Here is a 22,359-nt window from a genome sequence, read left to right as displayed (position 1 = left end):
TCAATTGTTCATCCGACATGATACAAGAGGGTTTTTCGTAGCTCTGAAAACAAGAGTTGACAGTACAGTTAATATCATTGTTTTTGTAGCTTTAATAGACCGGCCATTTAATGTCCGGGGTGGGTCTCTATGGTATGGTATTACGTCAGTATTAGGATATTACAGGGTCTGTGAGTATTGTGTTGGCACAATATCTTTTTTCATCCTGCATCATAAGCAAGATAATTTGTCACCGTCTGTACTGTAATTTTTTGAGTCCCTGACATTTTCCAATCCATTTTATTATTTTTTTCATTCTAATAGACCGAAATCAAAATATCTTTTTCATAGAATTTCAGCATTACAATAGGGATTTTGTTTAGAAACATTCAAAGGGAACCCCCACGATTAAATGGTCGGCACCTCAGCAAAGTGAAATAGAGAAGTCGCCAATACTTCACCACACACTTTCACCAGTCCTATCAATCAAGATTCTTTATTTCACTATCGGACGCTTCGTTGCCCAGAGTACAATACATTTATATCTAATTTATTTGTGGATCTTACACAATTGATATACAATTATTCCATGATATGTGACGTAATACATAATACATAATCATGTTTTTTGTGTGTGTTTTAAAATTTGATTTTCATACATTTCTCTTCAGATACAAAGCAAGACCTTTGATTGTTGAATGTGTTGTAGAGGTCATAAGTTCAATTAATTTTTGTTGAAAAGGAAGTTTATGGTAATATTGTGGAATGAATGTATTTCTGCTTTGCTGATAATATGAACAGGCTAGTACAAAATGGTACTCTTCCTCAACAACCAATTGATCACAATTGTCGCAGTATACCAGCAGCTGATCAACATTTGCTTTCGCATTATTTTTACCATAACGCAGTTTTTGTATTTTCAAACTATGAGAAAGAGTGCGAAACGTAGCTAATACACTGATCAAGTCTTTATCTGACACCCGATGTATGACTTGTATGAATTATAATGTGACAGGAAATCTGTAATCTTTTGAAACCATTTCTGTATCTCCATATCTACACATCTCTGTTTAAATATAGTTATGATAACCTTCGTGTTTCCACAATCCTGTGCAATCCAGACATAAGCAAAACCTGTTTGAAATAATAACATCCTGACATGTGAAACCCAATTTAAAGTCCCAGTCGCATCGTGTGACTGTAACATATTATAACCGGCATAGGAGTAGAGTTCCGAATTTATACGAACAAGTCTACACCCATATTTTAAACATCTGCTTAAAAAGATTAAACATAGATAGTAATTAACGGCCAACTTCGCCCAAAACGGCATTTGAAGGTGCTTGTTTAACCAGTTTCAGAAATCGTTTAAAGAATAAACTTTGTACTCTTATAATATCTAAATATTGGCATAATACATAGGTTTTCTACAGAGGAACCACACATATTTATTCTTTGTTTAAGGTTAATATGTGTATACATTTGCTAAGATTCAAAACTTACTTCAACAATAACAACATACTTGTGTATGTGCTAAGTTTTATATGGATATAAGTATGAACCATGCTGCGACATTCTGATTTATATATGAAAAAAACATAAATATATAATAATAACAATGCTACTAAGAGCAGCAATTATATAAAGTTATCATTGAGGAATATATTTGCTTCTTAAAACACATCAGGAAAAGACACAACTTATAAGATGTGGTGCACAAATTAATAATCTTGAATTTTGGTACGAAAATGTTTCCATAGTTTTTTCTCAGTACAGACGTGTGACAAATACTGCTAAAGTAATCGCACTTAATTGTTCAGGGTGTCCTGATTTGTTGATATTTTAGAAAAAGAAGTAACCAAAATGCATATTATCCGATATTTCACTCAACAAAATGTGTATAACAACATTTAGAGCTAAAATGGATAGAATTATCATTAAACCGCCCGCATGTTATCAGAAATCAGCGGGCCACTGTAACTTCGTAATGCCCTCATATTGCTTGACGACGGGCCATTATAAAGCCCGTTGTTAGGTGACGTCATAGGGTAGGGATAGGTGACTTCACGTTCAATAGTGACGTCATCTGGTTCTATGACGTTTCCATATTCGTAAAAGTGGCTCAGTGACATTTTATTTGTGTTGATTGCAGTAAATGTTTCAAAGCCGATATTGTTGTTTCTTTTTAATTGATAACAAATTCCATCCATTTTAGCTAAAATAAGGGTATCGCTATTTTCCCGGCGGCCTATTCACGAAGCTGTCTTAGCTAAGACAAAATCTTAGCTACTTACGATAAAAATTACGACTGCCATAAGAGCTATTCTTGAAGCTGTCTAAACCTATCGTAGCCGTGACCCAGCTACGATAGACTGGTTCCCGTTCGTTCCTGCGAATTGAAAAGCGGAACAAGTGCTGCGACACCAAGCGGAGGATCCGGGAACCAGTCTACAGCTACGACAGCTGTCGCGGCTAAGACAGGGAGCTCTTTTCTGTCGGAGATAGAAAGAGTCGGGTGTTTTCCCGTGACGTCATAAGGGAATTCCCTTGACCTACATTGCAGAATATGTGACTGTGATAGATGGGTTTTTATTTTCCTTCAATGCAACATTAATGTCATCATTATTAATTAATTTATTTGAAAACTGTCAATTTATCTAAGCATTTCCAAACTGTGACATCTTCCTTTATTTAAAGGTATTCTGCAAAAATAAACTGTTACAATTTACAATCAAAACTACTATGTTGATGTTATTTTTCACATAAGAGTGTTGTTATACCCAGAGTCACCGAGCAACCATCCATCCACGGGATTCTGCTCTAATTTGGTGCCAATGTTGCTGTTGGACAGCATGAATGCACCATGAGTTGCCCCTGGCCATCTACAGGCAATGTTTTTTTAAACTGAAATAGTGGAAATATATTTTCATTATCTCTATTAATGATCTCCTAGAATGGGTCAACCATTTTCTAAATGTTATATTGGAGAGATGGTGGTGTTACTGCTTCAAACCATACAATTGTTATTGTTGTTGTTTTTCCAAACAACCAAATAAACATTTTCATTTTCATTCCTTCCATCTTTTCAAATATTCACTTAAATTATTTTTTAAACAAATGTTGATATGTTTAATCCCGCAATCACACATGGTAAGTTAAATTGAACAGAAAACCAATAATTTTATTTTACTTTTATTAATCATTTTAAATATTATTGTCACCAATAATTCCAGGGAGCAATTAATTAATTTGTGTACATTTACTGACATTGACATTGATTACTTTTACATCTAAGTCATGGATTTGATACTTATTTCATTTCAAAAACATATCACATTTCATTCTACTGACAGAACAATGTGTGTATGATCATCACACAAACTGTTAATATTATAATGAGTGAGTGAGTTGGGTTTAACGCCGCTTTTAACAGTATTCCAGTTATATCGCGGCGTGTCAGCTTAATGTGGGAGGAAAGACCGAAGTGATGCAGGTCTCAGACGTTTACCACTTCGGTGAAACCCGCGAGCACGGGTATGGTGCTGACAAACCTAGAAACATAATCGGGGCGAACCGGGATTCGAACCCACAATCATAGGTTTCTGGCGTGCCCAAGGGACGCAACTCTGCACAGCGAATCGCGGCGCCTTAGACGACTGGGCCACCCGTGCCCCCTAATATTATAATTAAGTAACCTTACAGGAACCCCTTCCTTAAACCTTTATTGTGCCCCTTCGATGTCATTGGCTGGGTTTATTGACAGGGGGCGCAATGGGTCATGGTCAAGGTCAACTATGCGAGGCGGTACATTTAATGTGATCGTGGCGATGTATGAAATAGCAGTATGTATCTTTCTCATTCAATATACAATTTCATTACTATTAAAAAACCGTGTACAATTACCGGAGATCAGCATCACATATTGCTTGAATATTGACGGCATGGTAACCCTTACGGCACACGTAAGCGACCTCCTCTTCATGCGGTGGTCTCATAATAGCGATCAGCGTGCCGTCGATGCATCCTATTACATTGGGGAACCCAGCTATGTCATAAAATCTTTCTTTTGTGTTTTGACGGGTTGTGACGTCGTTTGGAAAGTGTATCAAATTCAGATGTTTGCACAGTAGATTTATGGTTTTGTGTATCACCCTCGATACACTAGGTTGACTGACGCCGTGCAGGTCCCCGATTTCAGACTGAAAACCACCTTTTGCCAAGTATCGTAGAGTTATTAAAACATGCATTTCGGGTGATAGAGGTACCGAACGCTTGGTCGGTCGTTCGAGGTAGGACCCCACAGTCGCAATAATTTGCATGATGGCATGCCGATTTAGCCTATATCTGGATATAAGCTGCGTGTCATCTAGCGTGTCCAGTTGACTCGTCCTGTCACCGAATATTTTCTTCCTGGAAGATGTTAGGGTTGATTGCTTTTCTCTATCGAGAAGCCCGAGCAATAGGTAGGACGCCATGATGGATACCTAAGACGGGTTTACGACAGGTCAGACCCTGTCTTATTTTTTGTCTTAAGAAAGCTTAGCGCTAAGACAGCTTCGAGAATAGACTTAACTAAGACGTTTTTCGCTACGACATATTTACGCCAATCTTAGCGCTAAGACAGCTTCGTGAAAAGGCTGCCTGGGCATTATCATTTGCAGAAGCCCTCGGTCTTTTCAGCTGCCTTCCTTCGTCGGGCAGTTATAGGAAGACCCCGGGCTTCTGCAAATGATAATGCCCTGCAGGGTGCCGTTCCACAAAGCGATCGTAACTGCAATCAATCTTAGAGACTTACTTCGATTTTAAAATCGTCTTAGCTAAAGTCTACGCCCGTAACACAAAGCGATCTTAGGGCGATTGTAACTTTACAAATTCTTAAATGGCCGATCTTGACAAAGATCGGAATCTTCAGCCATGAGTGGCCCTAGAGTGGCCTCCCTTGGTCATGCAGACGACGCATTGTCGAAATATGGCCGAATCGCAGACCTGTGTCGGCGTCAAACGCGTTCGTCGCAGCAATTTTACAGCAAGCGAGATCGCTGTCCTTGTTGATGAGGTGGCTGTTCACCACACGACACTGAATTCTTCATTCAGCTCTACCGTCACCAATAAGCTGAAAGGTAGCATATGGGAGGACATCGCCAACAAGTAAGTGAGCTGTGGAATGTCAGAATATAATCTGGTATAATAATACATCGCGTATACAGTTCATCGTCAGATAACGTATCCAGCTGCCGGGTGCAGTCTCTAAAAACCCTTTCTTTGTGTAAGACACGGTCCATTTCCTTGCACATCAGAATGAAAGTGGCCATCTTTGTTGTTATGGTACTATATTTAAGATCGATTTTAGCGATCCTAAGTTGGTCCGAAGCAACTTAGCATATTGATCTTAACTTACAACTCTCTTAGTTAAGATTGCTTTGTGGAACAGGCGGCCGATCGTAGCAAAAACATAAGATCGCGTACTTAGTGAGTTACAATCAACTTAGCCCTAAGATCGCTTTGTGGAACGGGACCAATAGCGTTACCCTTATAGCATGGCAATGTTTACAGTACCGTGATTCATCAACGTCAGTGCGAGTTCCTGTACATTTTATTTTGGTCATAAATTTCCTTGGATTCAGGTTTTAGATTTGAAAATTCATATGATTTTGTTAACAGAACTCAAAATATATCTATACAATGTTTTACTTACCAAGAAAACTAAAATTTGGCTGTTTATTTGCAAATGCAGAACGCAAAACAACGTCAACAGGAAGCAATCGCGTCAAAATATGCCGAGAGTTATCCCCCTTTTCACCTACGGTGGCAAGCTCCTTCCTATAGCGCGTGACACCTTCGTTACACTCTCCTTCCCAGCGCGTGACACCTTCGTTACACTCTCGGTAACATCGCTGCCACGAGTGTGGGCGCGGCCATTACAAGAATCTTGAAATTTGCCCTCTAACCCCAAATGCAGTAACGTTGATACTTTTGTTTATGTCTTTGGGGATGCCATAATATTTCATTTTGAAAAGGTTTACGACTGACCAATTTTCGAGATGAATTTACTTTGTTGTTTTAATTATCAGATTGGTTCGAGATTGCATACTAACGGAAAATCAACCAATTTCTCCCTTACATTCTTACTATATCAACAACACGAATGATTTAATGAAACAGAAATTCAAATTGACAAACGAAGAAAGTTATTTAGCAGCGATAAGTGTATTCGGCGTCACGACAGTCGTCACTTGTTTGTAAACATAACGGTCATTCGATTGCGAGTTCAACTCCAAGCATGGTTGGGGCCACCTATTCACAGTGGAGAGTTTTGACTGTTGGCAGCGATAGTATAGAGAGCTCCGCAAACGGGCTATCGCTGTGAGGAGCTTGCTACGTTGGCAAGCTCCTCACAGCGACTTTTGTTTTAGATGACCACAGTTTCAGAAAACAACAATGATATTTGATTTTTCCATATTTACCCCCATTGCCCATTTATTGCAAAATAATTCTAATATATCTAATTGTCTTTGCAATTCTATCACGGAGTCTGCAAGCAGGACAACACAATCTGCAAAGAGCAGCAGCTTAATTGTTGCAATAACTTCATTTACAAAAAATACCCGGCATGCACTTGCCTCAATTTCAGGCACTATTTGATAAATAAGGAGGTAAAACAATAATGGGCTCAGCATACAGCCCTGTCTTACACCACAAGAGGTGTTAAAACATCCGATCTAGTATTACTTATCTTCACACATGCACAAACATTTTTAAACATATTTTCAATAAATTTATACATTTTACCATGAACGCCATCAAACGCATTTCTAAAATCTATAAAGGCGGCATAAAAGCGATGTTTTGGTTTTCTCAAAAACTGTTGGCACAATGACTGCAAAACAAAAATATTAGCAGTTGTTGAATAATCCTCTCCAAATCCAGCTTGGGATTCTGATAAGATTTCGTTTATTTAAGCCCAGTATCTAAGTCTATGCTCAACAACAGAAGTGAATAATTTTCCCATTACATATAGGAGAGATATTTCTCTATCATTGTTAGGATTTGTTGACTTACGAGATTTATGCAAAGGAATTATATGCCCAATATTCCAGACACACGGGAAAGTCCCTGTCTTTAAAATGGCATTGAAAAGTATATTTAAGTATGGGACGATATTCATACAATATTTGTAGAACTCGGGTTGCCTTACCCAATTTTAAAGTTTTCAGTACTTGTTTCATTTCCTCATCTGTTATCGTATCTGAAAGTATATCAGTATCGTTACATTTCTCACAACTCAGAGGATCATGATGTCTGATAAAATCTGCAGAAACAGAAAACAGAAACTTGTTTAGGATTCAAACAATCAATACCTTTCGAGACGATACCTTCTTTGACAGATACTGCTGTAACAGCCAGTTCATCCATATATACAGTTAACTCTAGATAACAGGCGTTGTAATTTGCCGAATCAAGTCACATGTTTACTGTTTCTATATACACACGCAATGCTCAAAAAAACGATTAAACGCCCGGGTCTGGTTTAAACGCTGGGTAGTCTGATGAACGGAATTCTTCCCATTATTATCTTTGCGATTAAACGTAGGGTGTAAAAGTATCTGAAAGAAATATACGCCCGGGCGTTTAATCGAGGAAATACGATTGCTTTTATATGACGGCGGTCCTCAAATAATCGACTCTTGACCAGACAATCCAGTGACTGATATCATGAGCATCGATTCGTGCAATTGGGATACTATGATATGCATTTACCAAATCAGCGAGCCCAACCACCCGTTATTCGCCTCTTACGACAAGCATAGGTTGCTGAAAACCAATTTGGTTTGGGGGTGGAAAATATCCTGTATTAGGTATATTGGGGATAGTAAATATCCTGTATTATGAATAAAAAAGAACAACATTGTATTTAGCGAGCCTTGGCGAGCTAAATACATAGTCTTTATTCCTAATACAGGATATTTACCATCCACAAACACACAGGCGTGATAAACCTCTTTATCATGTAATGTTATTCTTCAATTCAGTTCTCGAAAATCTCTTCCCATCTCTCACAAACATTGCCAAAACATTGCAAGTTTTCCTGGAATGTGCACACACACGCCTCGCCCAATATATTTCTGCTCACCTAATATGACACCATAACTAATAATATTACGTCAGAAAGTAAGTGATGTGTCTTTTTGACAGTGACAATAGCAAAGATAGCTCCACTTGCAACCTGTTTCTTATACAGTGGCGTAACTACACATATGCAAAACAAAAATTGTCTGCATAAATTGTTTCTAATTGCCTTTCGCGGCACATTCATTGGTCTGTCGAATGAATGAATGATGTTTATTCTCGTAAATCACGGGAGTGATACAGAGATGTAATTGGACACTGGAATAAGATACAATGGAGAAAACATGTCAGTGGAACATTTCCATACATGATCTTATATAACTTGCCAGTTTTAATAGAGTTGGCTTATAAGTAATGGACATCAAATGAGAGAATTTTACGGCAGAAGGATACATACAGTAGTATTGAGGCAAAAACTTGTTTCTAATTTCTGAGAGTTTTGGACATTCTAATAAAAAGTGCATTTCATCACATATAAAATTTTTACACAATGTACATTTTCTTTCCTCTCTCACAATATTATACCATCTTCCTGTTTCAATGGGTAATCTATGATTTGCTGTTCTAAAACGAGCAAGAGAGATGCGTAAGGTGATTGGTAGTTCTAGTAAATAAGGTTCTAGAGATGGTAACTCTTTAAACATGTTATAATAGTAACCTTTAGATGAATTTTCCTTTGATTCTCGCCATCTTTGCAGAAAATTATCAATGAGAACATGTTTCACATTTTGTTTCAACCATGCGGCACTAATAAAGGTTTGAGACAGCCAAATGTAATTAAAGCCTATATTTTGAAGAATGCATTTTACTTCTTTTAATAGTGGGAAACGGTAATCCGGATTTGCAATGGACATTTGAAACATAAGTTTATATACTATACTAGAAAGGCTAGTTTGTGATGATGTTAGCTTGCACCAATATGAAATCATTCTTATCTTAATGAAAATGCTGAGAGGATACCTCCCTAGTTCACCATATACCATGTAATCGGGTGTTGACTGTTTTAACTTGAGAATATATTTACAAAATTTAAGATGTACACGTTCAATGACAACAGCATTTTCAAAACCCCACACCTCAGATCCATATAACAATACTGGCTGAACAAGTTGATCAAATAATTTCAGTTGACAGTCAATAGGAATTTCTAATATTCTAATTTTACGAAATACAGCGTACATTGCTCTAGATGCCTGATCTGTCAGTCTCTTTAGTGCCTTACAGAATCTACCAGTGTTTGTAAATAAAATACCAAGGTAAACATATTCTTTAACAACATGAAGAAACGAGCCATTAAGCATAAACTTGAAGACTCTATTTGTGGAGCGCTTGGCAAAAATAACAACTTTCGTTTTGTCAACATTGACTTTAAGTTTCCAGATAGTACAATATTCTTCAAATATAGTGAGACACTTTCTTAAATCTTCTGGGCTTTCGGCCATTAAAACAGTATCGTCGGCATACAAAATGAGAAAAGGTTTTATGTACAGTTCAAGTGAATCTATTAAAAGGTTATTTACATTATGCAGTCCTTCAAAGTCATTTTCAGATAAAAATTGTTCAAGGTCATTAAGGTACAAAGCAAACAGGAAAGGTGACAAATTTTCACCTTGTCTTACACCAATTTGACATGGGAAGAAACCTGACACCTTGTTATTATGTGTAACACAAGATTTGATATTTTGATACATATTATATATGACATTAAAACATTTTCCTTTGATATTAGACTTTATCATTTTTGTCCACAGACCACACCTCCATACTGTATCGAAAGCCTTGCTAAAATCGACGAATACACAATACAACTTCTTATTAAGGTTTCTATAGATATCAATGAGAGCTTTAAGAATAAACATATTGTCAATTGTTGAGTATTTTTTTCTAAATCCTGCTTGCGCTTCGCTTATCAGATTAGTCTGAACTGAGTAAGCTTGTAAACGATTATTCAATAGTGTAGTGAACAATTTACCTAAACAGCTTAGGATAGAAATACCTCTGTAATTGTCTGGGTCAGCTTGGTTTCCTTTGTTTTTGTAGATTGGTTTTATTTTGCCAACAAGCCAAGCTTCAGGTAAAACTCCAGTGTCAAAACCGAGGTTAAAAAGCCTTACGTAAACCGGCATCATAACATGAATAGAGCTTTTAATGTACTCATTGTAAATACCATCCAACCCACAAGCCTTATTGTTCTTCAATGCACGGACAGGTGACATAATTTCTTCTTCTGTAATTCTACAATCTAAGATATCATCATGATTATCGTAATTTGTGTTATTGGCAAAAACATCGTCATTATCATCAGAACTTTGATTAAGATCTTTAAAAAATTGAAAAAAATTGTCTATACTGATTTTTTCTGCTGTTTTCTTTGGTTCAAATGATTTTAAAATTTCCCAAAAATTCTTAGGGTTACTATCCTTACATTCCCTCAGTTGTTGGACACATTTGTTTTGATATGTCTTAAATGCCTTCTTTAGGGTTTTACTTTAAGCTCTACTAGCTGAAATGTACATAGCTAGAGCAACTGTCCTTTATCAAAGGGAAGCTACTCTAACCCTCGTTTGTGAGACGTCACGTTTGTTTAGAGTCTGCCTGTCCTGTCATAAAGTTACGAAATGCAGTCACATGTACACACAGCCTTGAATCTCGGACCACTCTCAATCCTTCGCAGCGACGGGTTCCCGGCTGTGCAATCAGAATGGTTCGATTTGCTTGATCTATCAGCTGAATCTATATCCTGTCGGTGCCATTTTGGAAGAGGGGATCAGAGTGCTCGACAAAGACGTTGATGTTAACTGTAGTACCCTATATACTGCATGAAGACGTGAAAATCAACAAACTCAAGTCTGCTTACAATGTCGGTGACACCTTCTAACGAAGGGCAAGGTCACCATCTGAATATGAAAAGACAAACGCGCGTGATCTACTCACAGCGTTTTACTCAAAAATCAATAAAGGTAATGTTATTGTTCACATTTGGGATGTTTGGGCCTCAAAAGCAGACGTCAGGCACACTTCCACGGAGTTTTCGAATGATTTGTATCGGAACTGTTCACTTTGAGTGATCTGGACGTGAAGTCGTGTATGTTCATTCATTAAAAAAGCACCTTCGGAATCAATTTAAAAAAAAACACGCTTCGAATAGGGACATTGATGGCACAATCGGAGCATGGTAAGTCTTGATATCTGTCCAGATAGTTTAAACTGACTTCATTTCACCACGCTTAACCTTTTACGTAAAATCAAATTGAAAGTCGCGAAAGTGGTCGGGTGCGTCATTCTTAAAGGGACCCTCGATCTGTAACGCTATGCATACCAACTATAGAATCCAAAGCGAAAAAGATGCGTGTGACGATCTTGTTTGGTTTAATAAAGTGTTTGTAAATGTCTCGCTTTGATGAGATTCCTTCAGTTCTGCCTTGTAGTTGTAAAAGTGAATGACGTCTCGCGAATATTTTTATGAATGAAAAACGTAGTTGCGGTGTGACAGTGGTCACGGTTATCCAATCAAAACGAATAAAACAAGGTCAACCTTGTACGACACACGTGTGACGTACGGATTAAGTATCTTACCACCTGTATCTTCACCACATTGTGGTTAATAATAAAGATGACGTTATTACTGATGACAATTTACATGCTTCTGTCAAAGAACAGATTCAGGCTATGTTATTTGTGAAGCATATCGAGAGTTACCTGCCCGTGTTAACCCAGATCAAGGACAGTGAATACGGTTATCTGTGCAGGCTACAGGGCCACCAATTCTTAGTGGAATTTACACAGAATACCATGCTCATGACTTCACATTCAACGGATCGAAAGATGATCTTTTATGCTCTGCAGACATGTTTAATATGGTTTCTACTTTTATTGTTAGTAATTTCAACCAAGATTCTGACCACTCCTCCTTACGCTTTGGACTGTTGTTGCAGCAGCCGCCGTGTATGATATTGACAAAATGGGTGCTGACAGGTACAGATGGAATGTCGACTCTACATGAATGTAAAGAATCACTCCTCATTAACACATTTTTAAGTCTATTTTTCTTCACAAGAAACTATATATAACAGTTATATTGAAAAGTTTACTAATGTATTAAATGATATCATGTCTCCGAAGCAGCACACGTAGTGATGTACATGGCTCACGCAACCATCATCAACTTGACCAGCAGTATAGGTAATGGTGATTCTGGACCACTTCCACTGGAGCCAGATTTATATACCTATACTGCTACTACAGATGGAATTTTTTTTATGTCAAAACGATGATTCGATTCAATGATCGTCATGAGATTAAACTAAATTGTAATGAAAATATTCTCTATTATTGTTTACTCATACGCATACCATTATTTTGAACAAAGTAATATTCAACATTTGTACTAAGTTCTTCGTTCATTTTACTAGGAGACCAGACTATATACTCTTTTTCTAAATTGGAAAGAAACAAATGATGACCGTATTTGGTTGGTTTGACATCACTGATATAATATATACCCTGTGGTAATTCTCGCCATTTGATAATTTTGTCCTGGAGCATCAATGTTGTTGACATTATTATATACTTATGTAAGCATTCGTCTAAATGTGATCCAACGTGATCAAGCAATCTATTTTTAATCTCCAACCGGTTCTTTGGTTTTGGCAGGGAATAATTGACGCGCTTGTTGTCTCCCCTGTTCTATGAACTTTTGTTTCTCGTCTTCGCTAATACCACTGGTCTTACGAGAATTGGATCGAATCTCCTGCTTCTTTACGTTGTATTTGGTGAGTTCTGACAGCACTAAACGAAACTCATCCTCGGATATCTTACAATCAGCCAGTGCTGTTGAAATATGATCCACAATGCTGTCCACCTTTGCTTCGGCGAGTATCCGAATATTATCATGTTTTAATGCTTTCTTTTGCAACTTACGAGAAATAAATTTATCGCTATTCCTGCCAGTCCTGAGACTCCGGTGGCTATTTCCATGCCAAGTACGATAGGTGCGGAGATTATAGTTGATAATTAACCAACACCCGCTACACCGAGTCCAATGCCAGCTGTTACAAGCACAGTGTCAACTCCGTCGAGAGGATTCACGGCTCTGCGATACTTTTTCTACAATCCAAGTCTCAACTCCCTCTCCTCCTCTAATCAATGTTTTATGTCGCTTATTTGATGTAATCGAAATCCATCAACAGTATCCATCTTTTCAGATGATTCATCGAGCGCTGGATATAAATCCATAGTGTATATTAATATATCATATAATAGTCTTTAATTGGTCTTGCTTCAATGTTTTGAGAGTGTACATCAACCTTATTAAATGTATATTATACGGCATAAATATCTTAGTAAGAGAAATGCTATCACCTTTAATAATTTGGACCTCCTCAAGGGTTGCAACGGGTGATGCTCCTACATAAATGATACTGCAACGTCGACGCTCGTGTTGCTTGAGCCATTTAATTGATAGACCTGGTGATATCTCGCAGGCATCTTCTGATGCATCCCCAAACAAGACTTCAATAATAATTGTAGAATGATCGGGTATATCCTTCAAGTTATCTTTTATATCATTGAATTCAGTAACCAAATTTAAACTAACATTTTTTACTGCCGGACGACTCAATAACATATGACCTGGGTTTTCTGGCAGGGGAGAGACTAACACACTTTTCGTTTTGATGGGATATAAGCCCCGAGTACGATCCCACTATTTATTATCTTAGTTAAATTATGTGCCTTACCAATCATCACATATGGTGGGGTAATGAAGATATTCAGTAGCCACTTGATTTTTGCTTCGATCATAGTTCATTTATTATCATCGTTGCGAGTAAGATTGTATGAAGTGTTTTTATTGAGTCTACTAACGTCGACATCACTTAAATCTCCTAAATTAACTGGGAATTCAACTTCTTTCCGCTTGTATACATTATCTTGTAAGTGTAAAGCGTATAACTTGCCATCGGTACCGGGTTTACCGAATCCTTCTGTGTCTCCGAGATCGGAAAGCGCAATTGTATTACATTGTCTAAGGATATGCGTTCCAGGGCCTGATGCATCAACCATTATTTATAATATGGAGTGTTACACTCAAGTATGCTATATGTACAGGTTGATGTTTTAAATCTAATACAGAAATTTTATTTTTTTATATTGTAATGTTGAGAAAGATTCTGTTGTACCGCTATTGTATTTTTCATCTTTGACTGGAATAGCTCTAAGCGAGTTGAATATTATCCGTTGTACTGATCTGATCAAGATGGATGCACAACTCTTTATAGGGAACTAAATCGGGTAATGTAACTCCATAGCATGTTTGGTTGGGTGTTATTAAACTTGCTCCTCCTATACCAATTCCAAGTGTATCTGCTATGTTCTTTTTAAGAATTATTTGCTTTTCTCCAGCTTTTAAACTCCGCATCCCATTCGACTCATTTTGTGTGAGACTAGCTGCCAAAGGCTTAAAAATTTCATCATTGAGTGAGCATATGCTGTAATACCCATCAGATATAGTGTGCACGTCTCCATTTATCCATATCTGATTATTATGTCTCGCAGAACTTATATTGGCCCAGCGCGGGTAATATGTTACATCGCATAGAGGGACTTCAAGTTGTCCATCCGAGTTATCGATAGTATGAAGCAGTTGAATAGACTGGTCATTTGTTATTCCCGGGAGTGTAACATACATATTAAATATACAAAGATACTACAGTCAAGTCTCGTTAATCCGACACTCGTTAATCCGACAATCGGCTTTATCCGACGCTAATGATGGGAACCGATTAAATCAGTGCTATTTAGACCCATTAATCCAACAGTCTCGCACTCCGACTCTGACACACCTAATTTGCAAGGAATTACCGAAATCACTCATTAATCAGTCTCGTTTAACCGACACAGTCATCAGCGTACTCCGTAGTCATCTGCCCTCGAGTACACACAGCAAAAAAAGTGTAGGTTTCCGTCTTCCGGAAACCTTCCGGAAACCTTCCGGATACCTTCCGGATACCTTCCGGAAACCTTCCGGAAACCTTCCAAAAAAAATGTCAAAATTTGGGGGGTGCATTTTGTTCACTTAAGTGTGAAACACATAAAAAAATTAACTTGAAAATACCAAGCAATTTGAAGGTTGTTGAAGGCATCTGGAAGGTTTCCGGAAGGTTTCCGGAAGGTATCCGGATGCAAATTTTCTTCATGACTTGCTTCTGGTAAATAATGTTAGCCTGTGCATTACAGGTACCTGTTGTAATATTCTGTGTTATTTTAGTTGTAAATATCCTCCTCAAACTGAGATATGTGGGCATGCATTGTTCACAAGTTGTTTCGCGACATGGGTCCAATGTGTGAAGCTTATTGCTGGTGTCCCCCACCATGATATTGTTGCAATATTGCTAAAAGTGGCAAAACAGCATTCTCACTCAGAAAAAAATGGAAAGTCATTGGCTATGTGCTTTGGCATTTGGCCCTGGTGAGATTAACAGATTAGTTTGGAACGGTATCAGTACTTGTTATATCGGGACAGTGTAGTTTCATGGGAATATAAAACAGAATACAATTGTCCCAAATTGGTGCATAAGACTAATGGCATCCATAGAAAACACCTAAATAAAGTACAGAAAAAATACCAATGTCATTTGTCTACTAAGGTGGAACTACAACTTTTGTTAAGTGAGCTGTATTTATAGTAGGAAAACATTCAGGGCATTAGTACATTTTATATTTGTTCAGCACCTATGTTATGGCTGATCAGTATTATATGTCTTTATGCTAATGAAGCAAAACAAATCATGTTTTTGGAAAAAAATCTTATTTATTGATTATATGGCATTTCATTGGTACATATCACAAATTGAAAATTGATCAAGCAAGAAGAGGAACTCCAGTGGTGTTTGCAAGGCCTTACAGAACAGATGCTTCAATGCCATTTTCTAAATAAACAAATTAGTCAAATCTCAGAAGAATTTTATTGAAGAAAAAAATCTAAAGTCAATTATGTTTCTGCAGTAAACCACAAAAGTCATTCAGATTTGTATAGTCAGCATCGGTGTACACAAACTGGACATAGTCACAGTGCTTTGGCATAAATTCATTCAGACTTCATTAGTGTCATAATAAAACCACCTACAGTAACACTGATGTGGCATTATTCATTCAGAATCATCACTTTCTGAGGTGAATCTGTTGGTTGTTATCAGGAGTACTGTTCATCATCCGGCGAGTCCCTTGTCTGAATTGTGTGAGCAAGATCTTCTTAAATGTAGCTGGTGTCAGATTGTGAAATCCAGGTACCTGAAACATTTCACAACATCTTTAGAAACTTGTTAGTCAAAAGTTATGAAACACACACATATTTACAAATGTTTAAAGTTGTTTTCTCGAACAGTGAGGTATTGACAATTTATCTTGCAACTGATATTTAACCAATCTTTGAACATGTAAATAAGCCATTGCAAACAGAAAAGTGTTCAGAAAATACAAAAATGTATCCGGTCTTCTAAAACAATACCACAAGGTTCACCTGAATTTTGCTTGAATGTTTGCATTACATCAAAATGTAAGGAAGGGTAAACAAGACTATGCAATACTAAGTTACATAGGTTCTTATACATAAATGCATTATTCATAATTATCAAATCACATGTCATGTAAGTGATCTCAAAATACAACATAATGAACGAGTGAGTTGGTATAGTTTCATGCAGCTTGTTAGCAATATTCCAGCTATGGGCTTCACACATTGTACCCATGTGGTGAATTGAACCCGGGTTTCAGAGACTGTTTCACCCACTAGGCTACCCTTGCACACCAAATACAAAAGAAAGTATATTAGGAATTCAGACAATAGATATTCTCACCAAATTCATTAATTCATTAATGGAAGCTATATTGAAACTCAAATTTTGACAAATTAGGATGAGACTGTAGAAGCATTTATCTAAGTTATTATGGATATTTAATATCTACCGTTAATTGGTAATCCATCATAGACAGTGGTAAGAAATTCAACTGAAAAGTACAACCTGAACCATCAACTAAAAACTATGTATATTACATTAAAGGGGCCAGTCATGTATTACCGGTATGTTCTCATTCATTTTTGACACAACCCTCCCTGAAAGAAAATGCAAAGTCCATTTTGTCAAAAGCCTCCCCTAGAGACTCTCACATTTTTGGGTGACCCTCCCTGTTTGTTCTGATCTGAATTCAAATATTCATGACTCATTATCATATTTTATCATATCTTTTTTGAAAATTTACTAAATGAAGATTAACAATAACATGCAATTCTGCCAAAATATTGGCCTGGCAAAGTTTAAATTAATCATAATTACTGTTATAAAGTTTTGGATCCATCATCTGTTTCTAAATACAGTGAAACCCAACTTTGACTTGTGTCGCATTGTTGAATCACCTACCCAATGTTCTTTATGCATTGATATGCATCTGCACAGAGTGGTCAAAGTCTGTGTCTGACACATAGTGTGCTACAAGGGAGACATCTGTTTGTGTCCAGCCAAACTGTCTGATAATCTCAAGGGCTGCCTTGGTAGCATCAAGGGATGTAGCTAATCCTAAATAAACATAAAACAAGTGACATCATCTCTTCTACAGAACACATGATCAAAGCCTGCCCCACCTTTGATGTTTATTACCTTGCTACTCTAAAAACAGCTAATTAGCAAAATGAACTCAATGTCAACTCATTGTGGACTAGGGATTAACAGGGCAATTAGTGTCGGGTGGGTATTAGTACTTGCAATTGTCTGTTAATTAATTAATTGAGTAGTGACGGCTTAGTTTGCCTTTACAACCACGCTGACTGCTATTAAACTTATCGAGTCAGTTTACTATGTAACATGCTTCTTGGGACCAAGGAAATGTATCTTGCTGGATAACAGTTTTTTCTAATTTATCAGAGATAAGAAATAATAATAATGACGTTTTTGATGTGCATTTCTTTGTTGTGTTTACTAGGATGATTAGTTGTGATGGTGTTTGAATTATTAGACACTATTTATTCCAAAAGAGGAATAGGGTTGGTGAAAATGCAAAGCTTATTTGAACAACATATACATTGAATAAACAGAAACTGTACAAAAAACAGATTAACTGTATCTACAGTTGAAACTCTCATGATGCAAATTTTCACTGAATCAAAAACATATCTTTTCAAGACTCAGATCAGGTTGTAGTGATTGAAGGTCACATAAAACTTGCTAATTTCAAATCACTCATCCCGCACTTATGATTTGGTTTGTTGTTTTATGCCGCACTCAAGCAATATTCCGGCTATATCATAATATGTAAATAATCGAGTCTGGACCAGACAGTCCAGTGATTGACATCATGAGCATCGACCCACACAATTGGGATCAATGACATGCATCAACCAAGTCACCGAGCCTGATCGCCACCTGATGGTGTAAGTCAACTCTTTAGACAAGCATTGTCGCCTGTTAAGGAAAGTATTGGGTTACTTTATATTTGTGTGTCTCAATTACGCCATTATTAGAAATAAAATGTATTATACACATGAATATGATATAGAAATGGCAAATATGGTTGACAATATGAGCATTAATCTAAGCATTTGGAGCAGAATTGTGAATATTCACCTAATGAAGGAGTAAGTACATACTCCGAAATGTTGTGATCATCATAATAAAGAAGTTGACATCAATACATTCTCCACCTTTAAGTCCTTATGTGTATAACTTGTAAATAACTTTCATAGACTTCAGGAGTTTATCTGTGATATATGTGTGCACTTAAATAAATCACTGCATCCTTACCTGAGGCAGGAATAGATAATAGGCAGGAACAGAAAAAAAATAGTCAAAGTTATAGCCAAATACAGGTATTTGAAGATTTTCAGTTGTGGCGACACTTTCAATGAAACCCATACAGTATTTGATTTGTAGTAGTTAACGGTTCTGGTATTTTCTGTCTGTAACTGTAAAGAAGTTCCGAAATTGTAGCGAGCAACTGCCCAGACATAAGGAGGAACAAGATGACATAGATATTAAACAATTTGTACAGCCTGAAGTATGTTTGTTGCCACATATCAATAAAATAGTTCCATATTGGCTGATTTATTTGTTGTAATGTAAGGGCAGAAATAGCATCAGTTATTACTGACAAATATCCCTTGTAAAACCTTTCAACATGTTCAAATGACACATCGAAAGGCCATTGTGAAAAATTGTAATCTGACAGCACCATGTTAGGATTCTTAAATACAGTTTCAGCTTGACATTAAGTACTTTAAACTTTAAAGTGAAAAATACATTCACAACAAGTGAGCTGTGTCTGCCAATCAGAGTCGGTGAGTAAATTGGAGTAGGGGACTAATTTCGATGGTAAACTTGTTGTAACGTTTAACAACTACATGTATTTGTGTTTGTTTAATTCCATATATTTTACTTCAAAGCATGTTATCACAATAAATTGAGTCGGGTATAGGATAAGTTGGAGTAGAGGCTAATTTCTAATGTAAACTTGTTTTAACATTTCACAATTATTGGTCTTTGCAATTTATCAATCCAAGTTTAATTTCATTTATTTTACCAAGGTAAAAAAAAAATAAGGTATCATTTTCGTCAAGTAATAATATTTCGCCAGTCAGTGCCGTTTTGCTAAGGTGTCGTTTCAGCTATAACCCGCTTATTGCACATTATAAGTTTCAATTTATATTTATAATCATTTTAACCACTGTAATAAGTAAAAAATGAAATAAAAGCATATAGAAAATAAACAAGCACTTGTTATAAAATGTGCATATTTATAAGTTAATCCTGCATGTAGCTGTGGCCATCACACTGAAGATGCACTTCACTTCTTTCTCATATGCCCAAATTACAATGATTTAAGACAGAATATGTACTATTATGTTAAGGGATATGATCTAAATTCAATTCTATTAGGTAATCCTGAAAGGACGTCAAAAATAAACTTAGAAATTCTTAAATCAGTACAAGACTACATTCAGCTATCCAATAGGTATTGTGATTTTACATAGCATCTTAAATTTATAATACTATTCCTTGCCGTATATTGCAGTACACTATTACTACTAAAAATGCGACCTGACAGCGCCGACAACGTAGTTTCTATAATAAGAACATGTATATAATTGTATTCATTGACTGTACTTTTGTCATATATTGTATTCTAATTCTGGAGCGGTATTCAAATAAGTTTTTGCTTGTTTACCCATCCAGTTCACAAGTTGTGAAATAAAAATGTTTAAAACAATATTTAGTAACCAAATAATTAAAACTTATGCAACAACATAGCGTGTGGAGACGATAGACCACTGAAAAGAGCATATATATGCACATCCAATGACCCCTGACATCACAAGGCATTGTTTTGCCAGTGTGTCAGGCAACAGAATACTACGAATTACACCACAGGGTACTGTGACCTGTTTGAAAAGTTAGGTACTGTATTCTAAAGGTAGGCCCAAAATTCTAGACAATCCAGTGATTGATATTGTGAACATCAATCCACACTGTTAGATGGTCACTGTAAGATGCCATGAACCAGGTCACCGAGCCTGATCACCTGATCTATTAGGTTATCTCTTATGGGTGAGGCTAAAACGGCACCTCAGCAAAATGTCACTGATTTCTCGGACGAAAACAGCACCTTGTTTTGGCAAAATGGGCTACTAATTGTTGTCTGTTATCTGGAGAGACATGTTGATTCCTGGCCGAAAGATATATCAATGAAATTTCTATAAAATTACTATTTATTTCCTACTTACTAAAATAAATATGACATATATAGTATACCTGTTGTCCAGTTTCTTGTAATTTTCGCCAGACTCAGTTTCAGCTTGACATTGAGCTAATCTGAGTAAAGCTACTTAAGACTTCAAAGCATGTGATCTTTCAATGATAAGTTTAGTTGCACCTCCCAATCAGAATCATGAGTAAATTTGAGCAGAGGCTAATTTCTAATGTAAACTATTTTTAGGTGATTAACATCTAACAATTATTTGTGTTTGCAAGTTTAATTGCATTTATTTTACTTCAAAGAAATCAAAGCATATTATATTTTCACAATAAGTTTAGTTGCATCTCCAAATCAGAGTCGGCGAGTAGATGCTAGTTTTTAATGTAAACCTTTTTGAACATTTCTCAGTTATTTGTGTTTACAAGTGACCATGCAAGTTTAATTTCATGTATTCGGGCATATTCAGACCCGAGGTAAAAAAAATAACAAGGTGCTGTTTTCACCAGGCAATAGTAGGCGAGGTGCTATTTCCCTTTATAGTATAACCCTCTCTTACAACTAGCATAGGTTGATGGGGACCAATTCCAACCCGGAATCCCCACATGAATGGGGAGGGTTTTACGCTGTTTTTTAGCAATACCACAGCAAGGGACACCTGACATAGACTTCACACATTGTACCCATGACAAGAATCGAACCTTGGTCTTCAGCACTTCAACCACTAGGCTACCCCACCGCCAAAATTCCCAACATGATAAAGTTGTCATCACGGTATTCTTCAACAAGTTCAAGTGAAAATATCCATACCTTTCAAATGTCTTATCTTCCACTTCACAATGTTCACTGTTGCAAAACTCCTGTCATTTAATTTGTTCTTGATTCTTCACACCTGCAAAAGTAAGTTTAGTCGGTACAGTATGAACTAAAAAAATGAGTCACTTTAGAGTATCTAGATAAAGAAATATAAGTAAGCAAACATATTTCTACATCATATACATTAGCAAGGATTAACATAAGTTAGGTAGATTGCTTATCCTACAAAAATTAAATCACACATTTACTAACATATATAAAACAGAATAAGTGGCTTACAGAAGATAAATAACTTTAATACGTGATCAATATTATTAACATATTCCTTACCTGAATCAGAGACCATATAACAGTCTATGTATTATGGTCTCTGTCTGAATATGTCACGTCTTCAGCTCCCTGCAGTCGAGGTTGTGAAACATTTCTGCTGTAGGAATATTACATCCGCTGGGATATCCCGTCACACTGCCTGGCATGGTAGGCAAACGCATATTCCATACACCACATAGATATACTTCCTAATACACACTGTCGAAATCCCCGCGGCTCCCAATATGGCCTGTATGAACTGTAATCGGCCAACCTCGTCTCTTTCCGTAACTGCTGCAGAAATGACCGCTCGTCATTCGTGACCAACTCGTGTTATTCCGGGACAAGCAAGTCTACCCATAATTCCCTGTATGACCGAGGGCGCCATTT

At 36.8% G+C, this 22,359-nt stretch overlaps 1 long non-coding RNA gene across 1 annotated transcript; it reads right to left on the bottom strand.

Annotated features, from left to right (window-relative positions):
* Positions 1-15,146: 15,146 nt before the first annotated feature.
* Positions 15,147-22,119, bottom strand: LOC125378617. Its single transcript, XR_007220395.1, has 3 exons — positions 21,991-22,119; positions 21,655-21,736; positions 15,147-16,395 (listed from the first exon to the last, which is right to left on the bottom strand). It is a non-coding gene; the product is annotated as an uncharacterized LOC125378617 (long non-coding RNA).
* Between the last annotated feature and the right edge of the window lie 240 nt (positions 22,120-22,359).

Source organism: Haliotis rufescens, unplaced genomic scaffold (genome assembly GCF_023055435.1).
Source record: "Haliotis rufescens isolate VD_foot unplaced genomic scaffold, xgHalRufe1.0.p SCAF_13, whole genome shotgun sequence".
NCBI lineage: Eukaryota > Metazoa > Mollusca > Gastropoda > Lepetellida > Haliotidae > Haliotis > Haliotis rufescens.
This window is presented reverse-complemented; position numbering and strand designations above follow the sequence as displayed.